Raw genomic sequence first — 18854 nt, forward strand, 5'->3', positions numbered from 1 at the left:
CAAACGAACGTACCAAAAGTGTTTCTTTGAAGAAACTCGCGCTTGTTCCGCACGAGTTTCGCCGCCATCTTGGAACTGAAACTCTAGTGCCGCACTCGATATTTTTTCAGTTTCATGCGAGTTCCACGCGCACTGACAATTTTTTTTTTCATAGCTTATTTTTATTAGGTCGCCCGCATAGTCAACAACCATACAGTCACCATTTGTCGAATGATTTTTCCTAAATGATCTTGATAATACACCAAATAGGGTGCAACCGTACATTTTCCATTCCCCAAACAATCCTACAATTTATTAAATAGGTCGTTAGGTTATGTTACAATACATTTTTACAAGGGATTTTTTTCGTGGATCATAGTCGTACCCTACCCCAAATGTTCAATTCTCATTTTATGTGAACCGTACCACAAATTAATAAAATATGATTTTAAATGGTGAACTGCTTTACCGACACTTACCGACACCAATTGAAAAGGGAGGAGCCAAAAAATAAACTTTACAAATGTTCTGGGAACTGTGGATTTAACGGGAATGGTAAGTATATGATTATTAATGGTTAGCGTTTTTTTTTTTTTGTTATGTCCGGGATTTGTTACCGCTTGATGATGATGTCTCCTGTTGATTCTTCCGTGGTGCTGCCGCCTTATCTAATTGAGCTATCTCAGTTACATTACGTTTGGTGGTTTAAAATGCACTTTATTATGAAATGTGGCCTCAAAATTTATCGTAAATATATCGTAATATGTATGGTAGAACCATACAAAAAAATTATAGACCAATCACATGGTGAACAGTTATCGTTCTGATAATGGGCAATCAATTGTTTAAATTATTTGGACTTATTAAAATTATCACGAAAATAAATTAGCTTTACATACAAACTATATGGCATACAGATATATCGTTCCATGAATTGGGTCCTAAAATGAAGCTTAAATTGCTGATATTATTGTTTACAGCGATAAAGCTTATTTTTCTGAGTACAATGACCCTTTGTACGACCACAAAGAATTTAAAATGGATTTTTAAATCAATTTTGAAAAATTAACCTCGCGGTCCTTCTTGACAGAAAAGCTCCTACTTGACAGCTCGTTCCAAGGGGACCATAGTTGATCCATCGAAAAAATGTTGTCTTGTCAAAAAAAATGTTTGCATTAAAATGAAAAAAAAAGTGATCAGAAATGGTTTTTAATCGTGTTTTTTCCGTTGTACATAAAAATTGACATAGGGCTTTAGTACCCAATTGTTGAACAATGGTTTGAATTGTTGGGACTTAGGAAAATTTCCGCTGAAGTTCAGGTATATCGTTCCATGAATTGTTGAACAATGGTTTGAATTGTTGGGACTTAGGAAAATTTTCGCCATAATTCAGGTATATCGTTCCATGAATTGTTGAACAATGGTTTGAATTGTTGGGACTTAGGAAAATTTCCGCTGAAGTTCAGGTATATCGTTCCATGAATTCTTAAACAATGGTTTGAATTGTTGAGACTTAGGAAATTTTTCACCATGATTCAGGTATATCGCTCTATGAATTGTTGAAATATTATTTGAATTATTCGGACTTCAGATTTTTTTTGCTGTAGTTCATTTGGCTCAATCATACAATACCTGTTTCAAATAATCCTAACCATTTGGCGAACAGTTATATCGTTCCCATGAATTGGGTCCTAAAATTAAGCTTAGATTGCTGATATTATTGTTCACAGCGATAAAGCTCATTTTTCTGAGTACAATGACCCTTTGTACGAGCACAAAGAGTTTAAAATGGATTTTTAAATCAATTTTGAAAAATTAACCTCGCGGTCCTTCTTGACAGAAAAACTCCTACTTGACAGCTCGTTCTAAGGGGACCATAGTTGATCCATCGGAAAAATGTTGTCTTGTCAAAAAAAAAATTTGCATTAAAATGAAAAAAAGTGATCAGAAATGGTTTTTAATCGTGTTTTTTACCGTTGTACATAAAAATTGACATAGGGCTTTAGTACCCAATTGTTGTGCAATTGTTTGGATTATTGGGACTTAAGAGTTTTTCGCTGAACTTCAAGTTGGAAATACTACGTCGGCTATGGCATCCTTACCCACTCAGCGCGTTCCGTTTGAATTCCGTTTAGAATTCCGCTTGAGCGAAAAAAGTTCGATTCGAATTCTAAACAGTGTTCGTTTTAGATTCTAAAACGCATTCCGTTTCAAACGCAACAACCGGTTCCGCTTGAGTTTTCGCCGCGAATCGGTTCAAGCGGAATTGAAACGGAATCGAAACGGAATGGACGGGTTAGTTTTGACAGCTATTTCTTCTTATTCTTGTTTTTACTTTTTGATTTTCTTTTTTGTTTTGGTTGAATCCAAAATTTATTTGAATTCAACCAGAGAGGTTGATTAAAGCATTTTTTCATATTTTGAACGAATTTTATTTATTATTATTTAAATTTCTCGTTAAATGAAACGCCTAACACGAACCCAACCCCCCAGTCCTCTTATTTTTTATTATACATTTAAAATAAACATAAACCACTAACAGGACAGTTTGTATTTCTCGGTGCAATCCGTAACGACGTCATTGTTGGTGGCCCCGGCCAACATTTCGGATCCCTTGTCACTGACGTCGTGCTGCTCCATTAGGTTGACGATCTGGGCCGGGCTCAGCGGACCAAACTGGCTGTACTGCGTCGGGAACTTGATGAAGGAACCTGCCTGCTGGAAGCATTGTGGACCGGCGGTTGCACCACCCGGTTGTACGTCTGATACCTCCCACGACGCAGGTTGGCGTGTTCTTGTTGTGAGCGTGAGGAAGGGCGGCCACTTCGGTTGCTACCGCCGTGCTCTTAATCTGCCTCAGCGATGAAATTCCGCGACGCCTTCTTTGCCCTGGAGGATGGTTTCGTGCTTCCTTAGTCTTGAGATACGGACCAAGCATGAGCTGGCCAAGGCCCGTCAGGCTGAACTTTTTATGAAGTAGCTGCTTGAGCAGATGCAGCAGGAACAGACGGGTAACCGGATCCGCAGTCTTGCGAGCGTTGGAAGCCGCCTTCCGCTCGTCCCCCAGCTGCCGCAAAAACTTGATCACCACCTCGATCCATAGCGAGGACTACTGGGACGTGTCGAATAGGGAAGCTCCCGCCAGGTTTGCAGCGCTTCCAACGCCTCGGAGATGAAACGAACCTCGCTGTTGCGACAAACCCTGGTTGAGGTTTTTGGTGGCCAAACTTCTGTTCGTGTCTGCGGGAAAAACGAAATAAACTGTTACTGTTATTTTATATATTGTTTTAACGAGCTTAACTCACCAGTCCGATTCATTCCACGGCAAATATGTTTTTCCGTAAAAAACGTGGCGCGACCGAACAGGACCGAACAAGTTTTCCTACTTGTGTTTTCCTAACACTTTGACGTTTGATTGTCAAAAATCTACAAGAAAACCGCTTCGGCGAAACTCCGCGAAATGTCATCGAGGTTCCACCATACACCAGCAGGTGTCGCCCTTGTGCAAAAATTGCTCAAACGGAATCGAAGCGGAACCCAATCAGACAATCTGTTTAGAAAATTTCGAAGCAATTTTCGAAGCGGAATTCGAAGCGGAATGAACCCGTCTAGCGGAACACGGTTTGATTGGGCTATGGCACCCTTACCCACTCAGCGCGTTCCGTTTGAATTCCGTTTAGAATTCCGCTTGAGCGAAAAAAGTTCGATTCGAATTCTAAACAGTGTTCGTTTTAGATTCTAAAACGTATTCCGTTTCAAACGCAAGCGGTTCAAGCGGAATTTAAACGGAATCGAAACGGAATGGACAGGTTGGCTTTGACAGCTTCTTCTTCTTCTTATTTTCTTTCTGGTTTTCTTTTTTGTCTATAGGTTGAGTTCAAATTAGATTCGAATTCAACCAGAAAGGTTGCTTCAACAAGTGGTTTTTATTATTTTAAAGCTATTTTTTATTTATTTGTCGTTAAATAAAACGCGATCCAACCCCAAGCCCCTTTATTTTTGATGTTTGTTTCCAGTATAACAAAAAAAAACTATCCCTCGGGGCGGCCTACAACGTCATTCTAGGCGGCACCGGTCGACACTCCGGATCCCTTGCCATCACTAAACCCGTGCAGCTCCACTAGGATGACCAGATCGAATTGGGCCTTCTTCGGGACCTTGAACTTTCCGAACTCCGCTCGCGCTTGAACTTTCCCGCTCCGTCCGCCTCGTTGAGCTTCTTGTCGTGGTTCTCCAGCAGCAGGCAGTGTCCATTACGAACGACCGCAGCAGCGATTCGGCCGAAACTTCCGATTCCATTGGGTAGAGCAGTGGCGTTTGCACCACCGGTGCATGTTCCCGCGGAAAGTCCCGGCACACCTGCTGAACAAAGCGCGTGTACGTCGAGTTGGCGAGGCCGAATTCATTTTGCTTGCCGTGCGACAGCAACGATAGAATGTGCTGCAAAATTTCGTTGAGACTTCCCTCCTAGCTGGATTGGCTTGGTTCTGCAAAAGCAAAAATAATGTTAATATTTATTAATAATATTCCTCCACTTGAAAGCAAGTTCAAACCTCAAAAATTATCCATTGGAAGAGGATTTCTTCCGCGTGGGCTTCGACTGCTGCGATCGCGAAATTTTCTAGCGCACACTTTGACGCACGTTTGACGTTTGCTTCAGCAGACCACACTCACACAATGCAAGAAAAACCGCTTCGGCGAAACGCGGCGAAGTGTCACTGAAGTTCGGCCGTACACCAGCAGGTGTCGCTAATGTACCAAAATGGCTCAAACGGAATCTAAACGGAGTCCAACCGGAGATTCCGTTTAGAAAAATTCGAAACAATTTTCGAAGCGGAATGAACCCGTCATGCGGAAAACGGTTTGATTGGGTATGTTTTAACAATACCCAGTCAAATCAATCCGAATCCTGAAACGGAATCTAATTAGAATCGTATACAAATTCCGTTTCAATCGCAACAACCGGTTCCGTGTTCGAACCGGTTGTTGCGTTTGAAACGGAATTTGTATAAGATTCTAATTAGATTCCGTTTCAGAATTCGGATTGATTTGACTGGGTAGCTGTTCCGAAAAATCCTTATCATATGGCGAAAAGTTATATTTCTCCATGAATTGTTGAACAATTGTTTGAATCATTGGGACTTAAGAAAATTTTCGCCAAAATTCATTTTTGGCTCAATCATACAAAAACTGTTTCAAATAATACCTAACATATGAGGAATAATTATATCGTACCATTAATTGTTGTGCAATTGTTTCAATTATTAGGACTTAGGAAATTATGGAAATTTTCCGCTTAGGTTTCTTTGACTAAATCATACCGAGTATCATAACTTTTATCATACCAGCTACAGTACTATTATGTTCTAACAATAGCTGTTTCGAACCATCCTAATCGTATGACGAATAGATACCGTTCATTAAATTGCAGGGAAAAAAATCAACCATTCGAATATGTGTAACCATTCGGGAAATAGTACCATTTTAATTTGGTTATATGATCGTGACATTATATCAACAATATCACAAATGGTAACCATACCAGAAATAATTTTCTTATGATTTCGACAGTTTCACCTTTGGTATTTGATTATGCGGGATCCTTTTAGGTGCTGTGACCAGGTTAGGACCGAGGATCAAAAGTACAAAAAATAATGAAAGAAAAATAAAAAAAAAACCGTAACTAATTTAGATTATCATTTTCTCGTGCCATGTGTCAGCAAGTGTGCGATCACGTCAATCTGTTCCTCGGGTGTCTTGCACTGCCTCAAGCGACCTCTGTATTCCTTGTAAATGGACCACAGCTCCGACTCGCTGTACAGCTTCGGTTCGCCTTGATCCGCCTTCGGGGTTGCACCGGCGCCGGCGCCAGTATTATCTGGACTTCTTCCTGCAGGACGAGGATGTTTTTCTTCCGTCCCGACGGACGGCACCGCTCCAGGTAGCGGAGGAAAATCCGCCGCGGTGAACGCGGCTCCAGCCAGAGTCTGTTTCTCCTTCTTCCATGCTGGCGGCTTCGGCTTGGACGCCTGCTGCCTCGACTGGATGAACTGCGCACGTTTGGGACAGCTGCGGTCCAGACCCTCGTGAGATCCATAGCAGTTGACACACTTCTTGGCTTCGGTTTCTTCTGCTTTGCACTTTTCGGTGCTGTGGGCACCCCCACAGCTGCTGCACCTAGGCTTGAGATGGCAGTTACTGGTTCCGTGACCGAACTGCAAGCAGTTCTTGCACTGGGTCACGTGCGGTTCCTTGTTCCGGTAGGCCACCCACCGGACGACGACTGGTCCCACTTTCTTCACTTTCATACTCAACTTCTTGAGACTGGTGTGTCCCTTGGGGAAGAGCACGATGAAAGGCGTCTCATCGATGGCGTCCAGTTGATGTTCCGTCTTGAGCAGCTCCTTGATGTAATCTGGTTCCACGTTCGGGAGACCTCGCAACACTACCCGGTGCGGTCTCGCACTTCGCTTTCCGTGCGTGTAGAACTGCACCTTGTTCTTCATCAGGTGGGCTTGCACCGTGTCAAAGTCGTCGCTCGAGAAGCACGTAATTTTGGTGCCGTACCGCGTCAGTTTGTGTTCCGGCTGGACATCACATGACGACATCACCTTCGCAAGGCTGGCGAAGCTCGTGTCTTTCACCACCAGCGGCGGCTGCTTCTTCTCCCCGGCCGACTTGCCGGGTGCTGGTACCACGGGGGTGGTTTTTTCTGCTGCTGGGTTCGCATTGTTGTTGTTGTTGTTGCTCTTCTCCGCTAGCGGACTGAACTTGTTGTTGCTGAGCAGTTTCTCCACTTCCTGGCCATCACCGACGTTGATCTCCTCCTTAGCCTTCCTGCGCCGAACCTTGACCACGGGACGAAATGCGCCCCCGTCCTCTCCTCCTCCTTCGGCTTCGGAGTCTTCCACCTCCATGCCCGTCACCACCTGCTTTTTGGGTTGGAACCCGTCCGGTTTCTCCCACACACTTTTCTTCATGGCCGCGTTCCAGTAGAACGGCCTTCTATCCTCAGTCCTGTGCTCCGTCCACTCACTCTCCGCCGTCGCGGCCGCCGCCATGGCCGTCGGCGAAAGTTAGAAAAAACACCGTCAAAAACGCGCTAAGCTCCAATCAAAGGACACACGTCTGCTCTGTGCGAGCTGTCAAACTGGAATCCAGCGCACTGACAAATGACGTTCGATTGAACCAAAACTGGCACCAACGAGTGCGGCACTCACCCAGTCAAATCAATCCGAATTCTGAAACGGAATCTAATTAGAATCGTATACAAATTCCGTTTCAAACGCAATAACCGGTTCGAACACGGAACCGGTTGTTGCGTTTGAAACGGAATTTGTATACGATTCTAATTAGATTCCGTTTCAGAATTCGGATTGATTTGACTGGGCAGTGCCGCACCGGCTCTTTAAACGAACGTACCATTAGAATTTTTTGAAGATTCTGCGGAATCGTTTCGCTTGCTGTCAAATCGGGACTTAGTGCAATTTGGTTTCTGGTGGTCAGAGGAGTTGAAATGGTAAGTTTTGCGCCAATTTGGGAGCAGTTGCCGGAAAAGGCACCATTCCGGTTCACCCCGACCGGAAAACCAAGAATGGAGCACTTCCATTCGAGCAGTTTTTGCTTTTTTTTACAATGTATTCCTTATGGAGCGAACTGTCAAAAACTGCTCGACTGCGGGTGCTCCATTACGGGCCAGTGAATGTTTTTGTGGCCGGATTCGGTTGAATTCTTTGTTCTTCGGTCTGGAGGAAGCGAAATTCTATCATCCGGCAGGAACTTAAACAAATCTGTCGGTTGCAGCAAGAAAGTGCAAGATTTCGGTTCCCCCAGACCGGATAACCAAGAATTACGGGCCAGTGAATGTTTTTGTGGCCGGATTCGGTTGAATTGGGTACTAAAGCCCTATGTCAATTTTTATGTACAACGGTAAAAAACACGATTAAAAACCATTTCTGATCACTTTTTTTTCATTTTAATGCATAATTTTTTTTGACAAGACAACATTTTTTCGATGGATCAACTATGGCCCCCTTGGAACTACCCAGTCAAATCAATCCGAATTCTGAAACGGAATCTAATTAGAATCGTATACAAATTCCGTTTCAAACGCAACAACCGGTTCGAACACGGAACCGGTTGTTGCGTTTGAAACGGAATTTGTATACGATTCTAATTAGATTCCGTTTCAGAATTCGGATTGATTTGACTGGGGAGCTGTCATGTAGGAGCTTTTCTGTCAAGAAGGACCGCGAGGTTAATTTTTCAAAATTGATTTAAAAATCCATTTTAGACTCTTTGTGGTCGTACAAAGGGTCATTGTGCTCAGAAAAATAAGCTTTATCGCTGTAAACTATAATATCAGCAATCTAAGCTTCATTTTAGGACCCAATTCTTGGTTTTTCGGTCTGGGGGAAGCGAAATTCTATCTTCCGGCAGGAGTTGACACAAATCTGTCGGATGCGGTAAAAAAAAAAGTAAGATTCCGGTTCCTTCAGACCGGAAAACCAAGAATTACGGACCAGTGAATATTTTTATGGCCGGGTTCGGGTTAATTCATGGTTCTTAGGTCGGAGGGAAGTGGAATTCATGGTTTTCCAGACTGGAGGATTTTCAGACTGAAATCTAACCCAACTTTTTTTTAACTTGTTTCCAGGTGAAGCTAAACCGACGCTAAAGTGAACCCAGCGCGCCACGGAACTCGGTCCGGCTTGAAAGATGCCCACGGCAAGCGCCTGTAAGTATTTGGGGGGTTTTGTTGTGATGCCACTCCTAAAGTGCACAGATAAAAAAAAATGTAAATTTACCCGACACTGAAACCTTGTATTAAACGTAAACATGCTCAATGTAAGTTTGAAATTCAATGTAAAACGTTGTTTCTCATTTAAAGCGCCTTCATGTAAAGTGAGATTCAACGTAATGCTTGAAACTCATTCAAAATGAACTTTTGTTTTTGGTTCATCATAAATTTGAAAATTTGAAAAAGAGTTGCTTTGGAGGATTTGAACAGTGCGCGTCGCGGTTATCACGCAGGATTTTCGCGGCCGTTTCCGTCTTTGTTTTCCCCCCGATTGTGTGTGTATTTCGACCCGGGTGATTTCGCGATTGTTTGACAGTTGCTTTGGAGGATTTGAACAGTGCGCGTCGCGGTTATCACGCAGGATTTTCGTTGCCGTTTCCGTCTTTGTTTTCCCCCCGATTGTGTGTGTATTTCGACCGGGTGATTTCGCGATTGTTTGACAGTTGCTTTGGAGGATTTGAACAGTGCGCGTCGCGGTTATCACGCAGGATTTTCGTTGCCGTTTCCGTCTTTGTTTTCCCCCCGATTGTGTGTGTATTTCGACCCGGGTGATTTCGCGATTGTTTGACAGTTGCTTTGGAGGATTTGAACGGTGTGCGTCGCGGTCATCACGCAGGATTTTCGATGCCGTTTTCGATTGTGTGTGTTTTTCGGTCCGGGCGGTTTCGCGTTTTCGCATTTTATTTGGTTTTATCTTTCCACAGCCGGCTGTCTAAGATTGAATCATTTATGCTAAACTCAACACCAAATAACCGGGAATAATCTCATCCGCAAACTCCGACTGTTTGCCTTGAGAATGCATAATACATCACACTATTAAACAAAATTTATTGATTATTGGGTCGCATCATCATCCTCTATGTTGAATCCTGGCCATTACCACTAACAAAATCCCAAGTACACAGAAAAAAATATGTGAATTTACTCGACACGGAAAAAATGAATCACATGTAAACTCAGTTGATGTAAACTTGAGATTCGACGTAAACGGTTGAATCACACGTAAAATCATGTTTTTACGTATAATTTGTTGCAAATTTACATCAAATTGAATTTAAAATTAAATGTTTAATGACGTGCAAAAGTGTTACATCATAAATGATGTAACATTCAGAAATATTTTTTTGTGTGTAGAAGTAGTTTTCCGGCACACGTGGGGGTGTGGATATCGTATAGAACCCACCCTTGGTAGCAACCTGTGCTAACTAACATTCCCGTCCCAATCCCCCGAGATCTACAAACTGACATGGCGGGCGCCGTTGGTGGCCAATGACTGTTACCTATTTGATTCAGATCTAGTTTTAATGATCTTGATGTTTTATCTTTTCAACGCATTCATACATGCTGTTGATAAGGGAAACACCATTAGATCGTTCAAGCGTATGGTCGGTTGTATTGATAGGATATTACGGTCCTGTTCAGCAACGGAGAAGGACAACCATGGGTGGTCTCTCATGCTCATGCTCATGCTCATGCTCATCATAAATTTGAAAATTTGAAAAACATGTAAATGTAGATATAATGTATTTTTTCATGATGTAAACTTAAAAATCATTTAAATTTAAAGTTTATTTTGCTTCACAAGTGACAGCTGAAAAAAACAAACAAGTTTGTTGGATGTTGATGTTTGTTGCGTTTGGTGCGGACGTGTTTTCATGTCCAATAGAGATATCCACGCGCGAGAGTGTGTTAGTTTGGAGTTTAGTTACACGCAGACATAGGCAAATCGAGTAGAATGATTCGTCTGTCAAAATCAGCTGTGTCCTTTGTTATACCACGAGCACGTGGAAAACAGCTGTTTTTTACAGTCGATTTGTCTACTCGATTTGCCTATGTCTGCGTAAAAATAGTGTAAACAAAATCAGCTGCTTGGAATTCAGCCAATCACAATCGATCAAAACCAAAACAATACTTTAAATACAAATACTAACACAGAAACATGGTGTGCGTGAGAGAATCCGTGGAGATCTCTATGACAAGTTAAATGCTGTATTTTAGTGAAGACTAACTTGATGAATTTCATCAGTAGCTGCAAGAACTTAGCAACAGTTAAATAACAATGGTTAACGGATGTTATTACCGTACTCCGTGAAGATTCTGGAAGGCATTTTCAAATTATAATTGAGTGCTTTATCGCAGACAAACGGTAAGCATAAATAAAATTTAAAGCAAAACATTTTAAATGGGCCTATGTGGATTTGTGAACAAAGATTTTATACTTCTCATTTTAAATGTAAACATTTACGGTAATAAAAGAGATGTCCTGTTTGTTTTCAAATTCACGATGGTCCAAAAACAAGTTTTGCTAAATTTGTTGTACATTTTCCTTTTGAAAACAGAGGATCTCGATTGTTTACCTCATCACTTCCAGCATCCTGCTGTTTGCCAACTACTTCTTCAACAGATTTAACTTCAGTACGGTTCTCAAACCCAGATGTTGGCGACGGTGGCTTGGTCATCCAATGCCGGAAGAGCAGAGCTCGGAATCAACGTACGCGTTCGCTTCCGATAGGCTAGATGTCCTCCTGGCACGCTTGGCATAGATCACGCAAAACAGGCCGATCAGGTAAACTTACTAGGGGGGGTACCGATCGATGTTGCTGTTCTGGGCGTATTCATGCACCACCACTGGAACGCTTATTTGCTAGCAGGAACTCCTCTCAGGTCTGGTACCGGACGAATTTTCGGCATAACCATTGTAGCGGGACTGGGACTTCCTGACTGCATTGGAGGTTGGGGTTTGATTCCCAGCTGCTTGTGCGGAACCAGTTCTGTGATGGGCTTTTACGGCTCGTTAATTTTCGCATAACCAGAAAAAGATTGCGTTCACGACATACCCCGCTGAGAATTTTGGCTCGAGCCTCGACTCGATTCAGGCTCGAGCCAAATTCTCAGTGGGACCCGGGTGTTTTCGTGAGCTTTTCAGAAAATTATCAAAGTTTCACACTTTCAATAAATCACAAAAATGGCACTTTTTCGGAAATTCAGATGAAAATCTAATGAAAACACTCTGTGTAGCTTTTTCTGGAAGCGGACTGTCAAAGTTGTCGGAGTTGGACACGATTATCTTGGCCTACTGATTTTTTAACAACTCCGACAAGCATTACCTTCATATTTGAAAACACAGCCTTACCCAAAAGTGAGTAAAATAGTTCAAGTCTCAGGGTGCCTACAGAGTGGAAGCGGTAAGCGAAGTTTTAGTGGAGCACTTTCATTCGAGCAGTTTTTGTTCTTTTCTACAATGTATTCCTTAAGAAAACTGTCATTTCTACCACTCGAATCCGGTACTTCGTTGCGTCGCATCGCATCGCTCGTTCCTTCCACTTTGTAGGCACCCAAAGTTTCTAAGCCTGGGAAACCTTTAGGGAGTGACCCATCGTTGAATCCAACGAATCCAAAGATCTGACAGTCCCGTCACAAGAATTTATTTTTGTAATGATGCTTAATTTTTAAACAGGTTGAGATGTATTTTGACTGAATGTATTTACTACATGAAGTTTAATTCAGATCCACATTACCTATTTGCCCTGATATACAGTGTAAACTAACTGGATATCGTTTCAATAAAATTACAATTTCATGAATGTCAGTTTGTTTAGAAAAAAATCCCTCTTATACTCTTTGTTGTCGTTCAAAGTGTTATTGCGCTTAGAAAAACAAAATCTAATTAACAAGATCAGCAATTTGAAGTTAGTAAGCTGTCAAGCAAGATACTTTCTGTCATGGAAGGTAGAGTGGTACATTTTTTAAATGGATTTAAAACTCCACTATAAAACTTTGGGGGCGTACAAAGTGTCATTGTGCTCAGAAAAAAAAGTTCTAACCGTTGTGTGTAACAACATCAGCAAACTAAACTCAGTTTCATGATGCAATTGGGTTTTGAAATTAAGCCTAAATTTATGATATTATTGTTCACAACAATAAAACATTTACAATCTCGTATACAACACATGGAGTTTCAATTCAATTTATAAAAATGTATGGCCCTTCTTGGTAGAAAGCAAAGTTGGTCCATATTAAAATATTGTCTTGTCAATTTATTTTTTTGCATATTGTTGTACATAAAAATTGACATATAGTTTTAGGAGCCTATTAACGTTGATAATAGAAGTAAGAGGGATACAATTAATGTATATAGCGCTTTGAGCGATATGTAAAAAATCCAGATTTTGAAATCTACTCTGAAAGACCAATGACGAATTACACCACATTTTGGGAAAGTGTTAGTAAACCATCTAAGAACAATTCTACAATATTTTTTTTTCGATGTTATTTAAATTATTTTTGTTACGAGAGTTTGTTCATTTTTTGACCCATAGTCACCCCCACTGACGGTATATTTAGAAGAGCGCATGGTGATTTAACTCTTCGATGTGGTGAGGATAATCATGACTATTAAATGTTACCATGAACGGTGATTAAAATGATCTGGCCAGTTCGACTCCCAGTTTACCACAAGGAGTAGAAAATAAATAATCTTTCTGACTCAAGTTTTCTAATTTGAGTCAGCGAGAACTGACAAAAAATTTGTGTTGACCCACTACAACCAAATACCAGTTTACCTTTTTTGCGTTTATTTCCATCAAAAAGCCAACCTGCTGAGAATTTTGGCTCGAGCCAGACTGACTCAAGGATCGAGCCAAAATGGAGCACCCGATTTGAGTGGTAGACATGACAGTTCTCCCATAAGTGCTCCATTCTCAGTGGGAAGGTTATTTCAAAAAGCTGCGTTTTCAGCATTTTTTTTTTTCTAGGTTAACATGGTTGAGATTTGAGTGTATAAATGATTTTTACTTGAAATAAGTCAACTGTACAAAGCGTGTACCGATACCCTAATCCGAACTCCGACAGCTCTCAAACTGGTCTATTAAACGCATGCCAAGTCATTGAGACTGTGCCTGAATGTCAAAATTTGTAAACAAGTCAAAACAAAAACAAGGTTTCGATAAAGTGCCTGTTTTCGTTTAGTGTTCAAAATGTCCCGCTACGGCTTGAGCGCTGGGGACGACCGCTTCCTGGGCGAGATGGACTAGTCGGAGGAGGTCGGCACGGACGCCGCACCCCAGGAGGAGGAGGACAATCAGTCGGACGGCGAGGAGATCCAGATGACTAAGTCTCCAAGCAGTTTCTGGACGCCCTTCAGCGCACCTAGATGAACGAAAAGTTCGCCGTGCAAATCTTGCCGTACGAGAAACCGATCGTGGACATGGTGCTGATTCAGTTGGTTTACATGGAGGAAAATCTGGCAAGTACGAATAAAAACGAAATGCTGTACATTGCGCACCGAATGGAGGTGGAGCGGATACGGTACCTGCTGGTCAGCTATCACCAGTGTCGGTTGCAGAAGATTTAGGAGTACACGTTCCACATCCTGGATAAGGAGTCGAAACGCGGGGCCGGGGAGAAGCGGCTGTCGGCGGGGGAGCTTCAGTTTGCAACGGATTTCTACAAGAGTGTGGAGAGTCATTTTCATCAGGTGGCGGTGCGGCACATGCCGCGAAGCTGCCAGAACGATGAGAACATCCGCAAGGTGGTGCCAAACCTGGACAGCCACGTGTTTGTGCGGGCGATTAATGTGGCGGCGGGGTCGGTGCATATGTTCAAGTATAGGGACGTGGAACCACTCGTGTTGGAGGAGATTGTGGAGTTGATTTAGAAGGGTGTTTTAAATGTAGATTTGAAAAAAAAACGGTCCGGTAACTGTTGCTTCCGGAACCACAAGCGCAACATCCGATAGATGCAGCAGGAGGGTAAAGTGCGACCCTGTTGGCCGGTCATCATAAGGGAAAGCGCGTCGTTCTGCTGATGTCGGGTCTGCTGCTGGTGACCGGTCCTTTTGCCCTGAACAGCTGTCTGGTTCGTCGTGTCTCGCAGAACTACGTCATTGCGACCAAGACCCGCGTCGATCTGCGCAAAGTCAATATCCCGAATCACATCAACGACGGCCACTTTCATCATGCAAAAGAAAACCAGCCACATCGAGAAGGACATCTTCAAAAGGTACGTGCCGTCGAAGCAGCGCAAGGCCGACCAGAAGAACGTCGACGAGGAGGTCCTGTCATCGTAAGTATATTCTCTAAAAGTTAAGCCTTCAAAGGATTATGCTAAAGAGTTCAATCATTCCTTTTAGGTCATGTGCAGCACCAGTCTGAGAATTTCGCGGGTCAACGGAGACTCAGCAGCACAAACAACCCAAATGCATCATTAAGTAAGTGCATTCCGTATTGCAAAAATCACCAGATAAGATTTATTTTCCACTACAAAAATTAAATTGCTTTTGTGAACTTAATTATGCCCCGTTGAATCTAGATTTCGATTCAATTTTCAAACACTTTTTTGTATTGATAGTTGAGCGTTATACTTTTGCGAATTGTTTGATGAACGTTCTTGAGTATTAAAACATGTTTGTATAATGCTTAATTTTGTTCAAAAAAGCAATCCAAAAGTATGCTATCCAAAGCAACGATCTACAAAAGCGTCTTAAAATTACATCGGATTCTAGATTCAGCGGGGCAAAAATTTTTTTCATTTGGGTAAATTTACGTTATTTTCATCGGAAATTTACACGATTTCGAAAAAAATTTCTTAGGCACATTTACGTCGGATGAAACGTAAATTTCCAATGAAAATAATGTAAATTAGCATCATTAATGACGTGCACTTTTGGTACATCATAAATGATGTAAATTTACCGGAATTTTTTTTTCTGTGTGGAGCTAAATTTTTTGATTGCTCTTTATCGGGGGAACCGTTTTTTTTATTTTGTTCTCTTCCAGCGTCATGGGTGAAGTTCTTCACCAATGCCGGCATCTCGTCGTAGGTGGCCGCCGGGTACGCGCATGTTTTTGTTGAGAACCGGTTCCAGATGGACATGCTGCTGGATTTGAACAATGAGTACCTGTGGGAGATGGGCATCACGACGGTGGGGACATCATTGCCATCCTGTGCCACTCGAAGACGGTGTGCAACCAGTGCGCCCGCGACCGGGTGCTGTCCTCGCAGTCGGCAGTCGTCGAGGGGCCAGTGCTGCCGGAACACTTGGCCTATCTGGTCCCGGTAGCGGCGGTTTCCGCCACGCTTGAGCAACCCACCCAAATCGGCGGTGTCCCGTAAAATCCTTTCTCCTCAGGAGAGCTGAAGAATTTGCCTTTAACAATTGTTGACCTTTTCAGGCCCCAGCTCGGCGGTGTCTCTGCCGAGCAAATCGCAGAAACACTTTTTCGAGCACAAAATCAAACTTCCGGCTGGCGGCGGATCTACCACTAACATTGTGCGCATCATCAACGCGGGTTCGGACAAGAAGGCATCGCTCGTGTCGACGGTCGGTAGCTTAGGCAAGCGGAGTGTCGTCTTCGAACGGCTCGAGCGCAACTCCAATGACGGGGAGAAGGAGGATGGATAATTGGACGATGACATTGGCGACGCCGGAAACGGAAGGGAACCGCCGAAGAAGATGGTCTCGAAGGTCACGCTCAAGGATATCGAGGCGCTTGGGAAGAAGAGTGACAGTTTTCCTCGGTCGATGTTCCTGAAGACTGATAAAATGTTGCACTCCTTCCAGGTGGCACCCGCCGGATTTTCTACTGAAGGTCAACCCGAAACCGTTCTAAGTCTCATCAACATCATCGACTTAGTGCACCACAACGATATCGATCCGGATTGAAAATCCGGAGAAATTTGGACGGGAAAGAGTTGTTGCCGGTAGCGCTAAGTTTCCGTGACATCCGTCAGGACCTGTGGATCCGGATGGGCATTGCCAAGAGGCCATGGCCACTCCCTGCTAAAAAAATTACGCCATGACCTGAGAGCGGAGTGTGTGAACTTGAATTTCAGCAAAAATGTCAATTTCTCTTTTGTGAAATAAAAAATAATAATTTGTTGGAGAAGCAACCGTAGAATTATAATTAGTTATAGTAGTCTATGACTTAGGAGCTACTAATAAATTTGTTCATTCGTTGTCTATCACTCGAACCTACAAGACCTACTGCCTTTAGGTTATGGGCCCAGACAGTTCCGTAGCAATAGCAACGGCTGTTTGGAGAAAATAACAGATAGAAGGAAATTTTCACTGAAGAATTTGGAAGAAGTTTGTCCTGAAACGATGGCTGATGAAGAAGTCCGAGTTCCTGGCGCTGGAAGAGGCGTGGCGGTGGTTCAACCTGGCGGTCCAAGGCTACCCGGAAGTTCCGTTTCGCTGCCGGTGAAGGAGGTGCTGCGTGGTTCGGAGAACTAGAATTCCTGGGCGTTTGCCACGAAGATGGTCCTGATCAAGGAACGAACCTGGCGCGCCGTACGGGATCCTGTAGATGGAGAACCGGAAGTGGACGCGGATACCTCGGAGCAAGCACTGGCGACTATCTGCCTCAGCATGGACCGGGGCCTACGCGGCATGGTCCAGAATGCGGCAACAGCGAGGGAAGCTTGGGACATCTTACGCAACACGTTCGAGGACAGCGGTTCCACCCGGAGGATCGGTCTCCTGAGAAAACTGACCGGGATTCGGTTGGTGGGAGCTGAGAAGGTGGAGGAGCCTGTAACCAGCTGGCGGAAGCCGGCTTCAAGGTCGACGATGATTGGGTGTCGAGTTTGCTGCTGAAAGGCCTGCCCAAGAAGTACGCGCCGATGATTCTCGGTCCGGGGTCAAGCTGACGGCGGAGAAGGTGAAGGCCACGATCATGCAGGAGGTGAAGGTCGAGGCTGGATCGAGCTCGAGCGAGAGCGAGGGCGCCTTCTACAGCAAGCAGCGGCAGCAGAAGTTCAAGAAGCCCGTCGAGAGTCTGACGTCAAGTGTTTCCGTTGCAAGAAGATGGGACACTACGCGTCGGAGTGCACGAACGGGACGAGCGCGAAGAGCAAGGAGAAGTCTGGAAACCACAAGGGGAATGCGATTTCGTTCTTTGCTGCGTTCAACGCGGTGGAGTCACCGGCAGGAGCTGGTGGTGACTGGATCATCGATTCCGGAGCGACAACCCACATGTGACGGAACGAAGCGATCCTGCAGGACCCATCGAGTGTGTCAGCCAAGATTAATGTGGCCAACAACGAGGAGGTCGCCGTCATCGTTAAGGGTTCCGTCAAGCTGGAAGCTGACTGTGATGGAGAAATCCGGGACCTGACGATGACCGACGTGATGTGCGTTCCGGACCTGGCGATTAACCTGCTTTCAGTAAGTAAAGTGTGCAAGAAGGGTTTCCGTGTGGAGTTCACGAAAGACGCGTGTGCGGTGCTGGACGCGAGTGACACGGTGGCAGCGATTGGTCGAGAGTCGGACGGTCTCTACAAGCTCACCGAAACCAAGCGATCTTGTGCGAATCTGGTGCAAGCAGACGACCAGTTCGAGCTGTGGCATCGCCAGATGGGACATCTTTCTGCTAGCGGAATGAAGCGATTACGAGAGATGACGACCGGCGCCCAGTTCGACGTGAAGGACGGGCTGCAGTATGTACCGTGCATCGAGGGCAAGCACCAGCGTCAACCGTTCAACGCGCGAGGGCAGAGAGCGGAGCAAGTCCTTGAACTGGTCCACTCGGACCTGTGCGGTCTGATGGAGACGGAGTCGATCGGAGGCAGACGCTACATTTTGACCTTCATTGACGATGCCAGCCGTAAGGCCGTCGTGTATTTCCTGAAGTCGAAGACTGATGTGCTGGAAGCATTTCAAAACTTCAAGGCGATGGCGGAGAACCAGACAGGTAAGCGAATCAAGCGGATTCGTACCGACAACGGTCGTGAGTACGTGAACCGCGAGATGGAAGAGTTCCTGCGCAAGTATGGTATCCACCACGAGAAGACCGTTCCGTACAACCCGGAACAGAACGGTCTGGCTGAGAGACGCAACCGTACGTACATCGAGAGAGCGAGAAGCATGCTGTTCGACGCTGGCCTGGACAAGAGATTTTGGGCGGAAGCAGTGGCAACTGCGTCGCACGTGATCAACCGATCACCGGCGAAGGGACTGTCGGTGACACCGGAGGAGAAGTTCACGGGCAAGCGACCGGATCTGTCGCATCTCCGCGTGTTCGGGACCAAGTGCATGGCGCACGTACCGAAAGAGCGACGACGAAAGTGGGACAAG

General features: G+C 44.3%; 3 pseudogenes; all 3 read left to right on the top strand.

Moving 5' to 3' along the window:
* Nucleotides 1-8817: 8817 nt before the first annotated feature.
* LOC128092344 (DNA replication complex GINS protein SLD5-like) lies at nucleotides 8818-14571 on the top strand (annotated as a pseudogene).
* On the top strand, nucleotides 14517-15049 carry LOC128092345 (60S ribosomal protein L6-like; annotated as a pseudogene).
* A 595-nt stretch (nucleotides 15050-15644) lies between these two features.
* LOC120429574 (uncharacterized) lies at nucleotides 15645-16442 on the top strand (annotated as a pseudogene).
* The last annotated feature ends 2412 nt before the right edge of the window (nucleotides 16443-18854 follow it).

The sequence above is a fragment of the Culex pipiens genome, chromosome 1 (genome assembly GCF_016801865.2).
Source record: "Culex pipiens pallens isolate TS chromosome 1, TS_CPP_V2, whole genome shotgun sequence".
Classification (NCBI taxonomy): domain Eukaryota; kingdom Metazoa; phylum Arthropoda; class Insecta; order Diptera; family Culicidae; genus Culex; species Culex pipiens.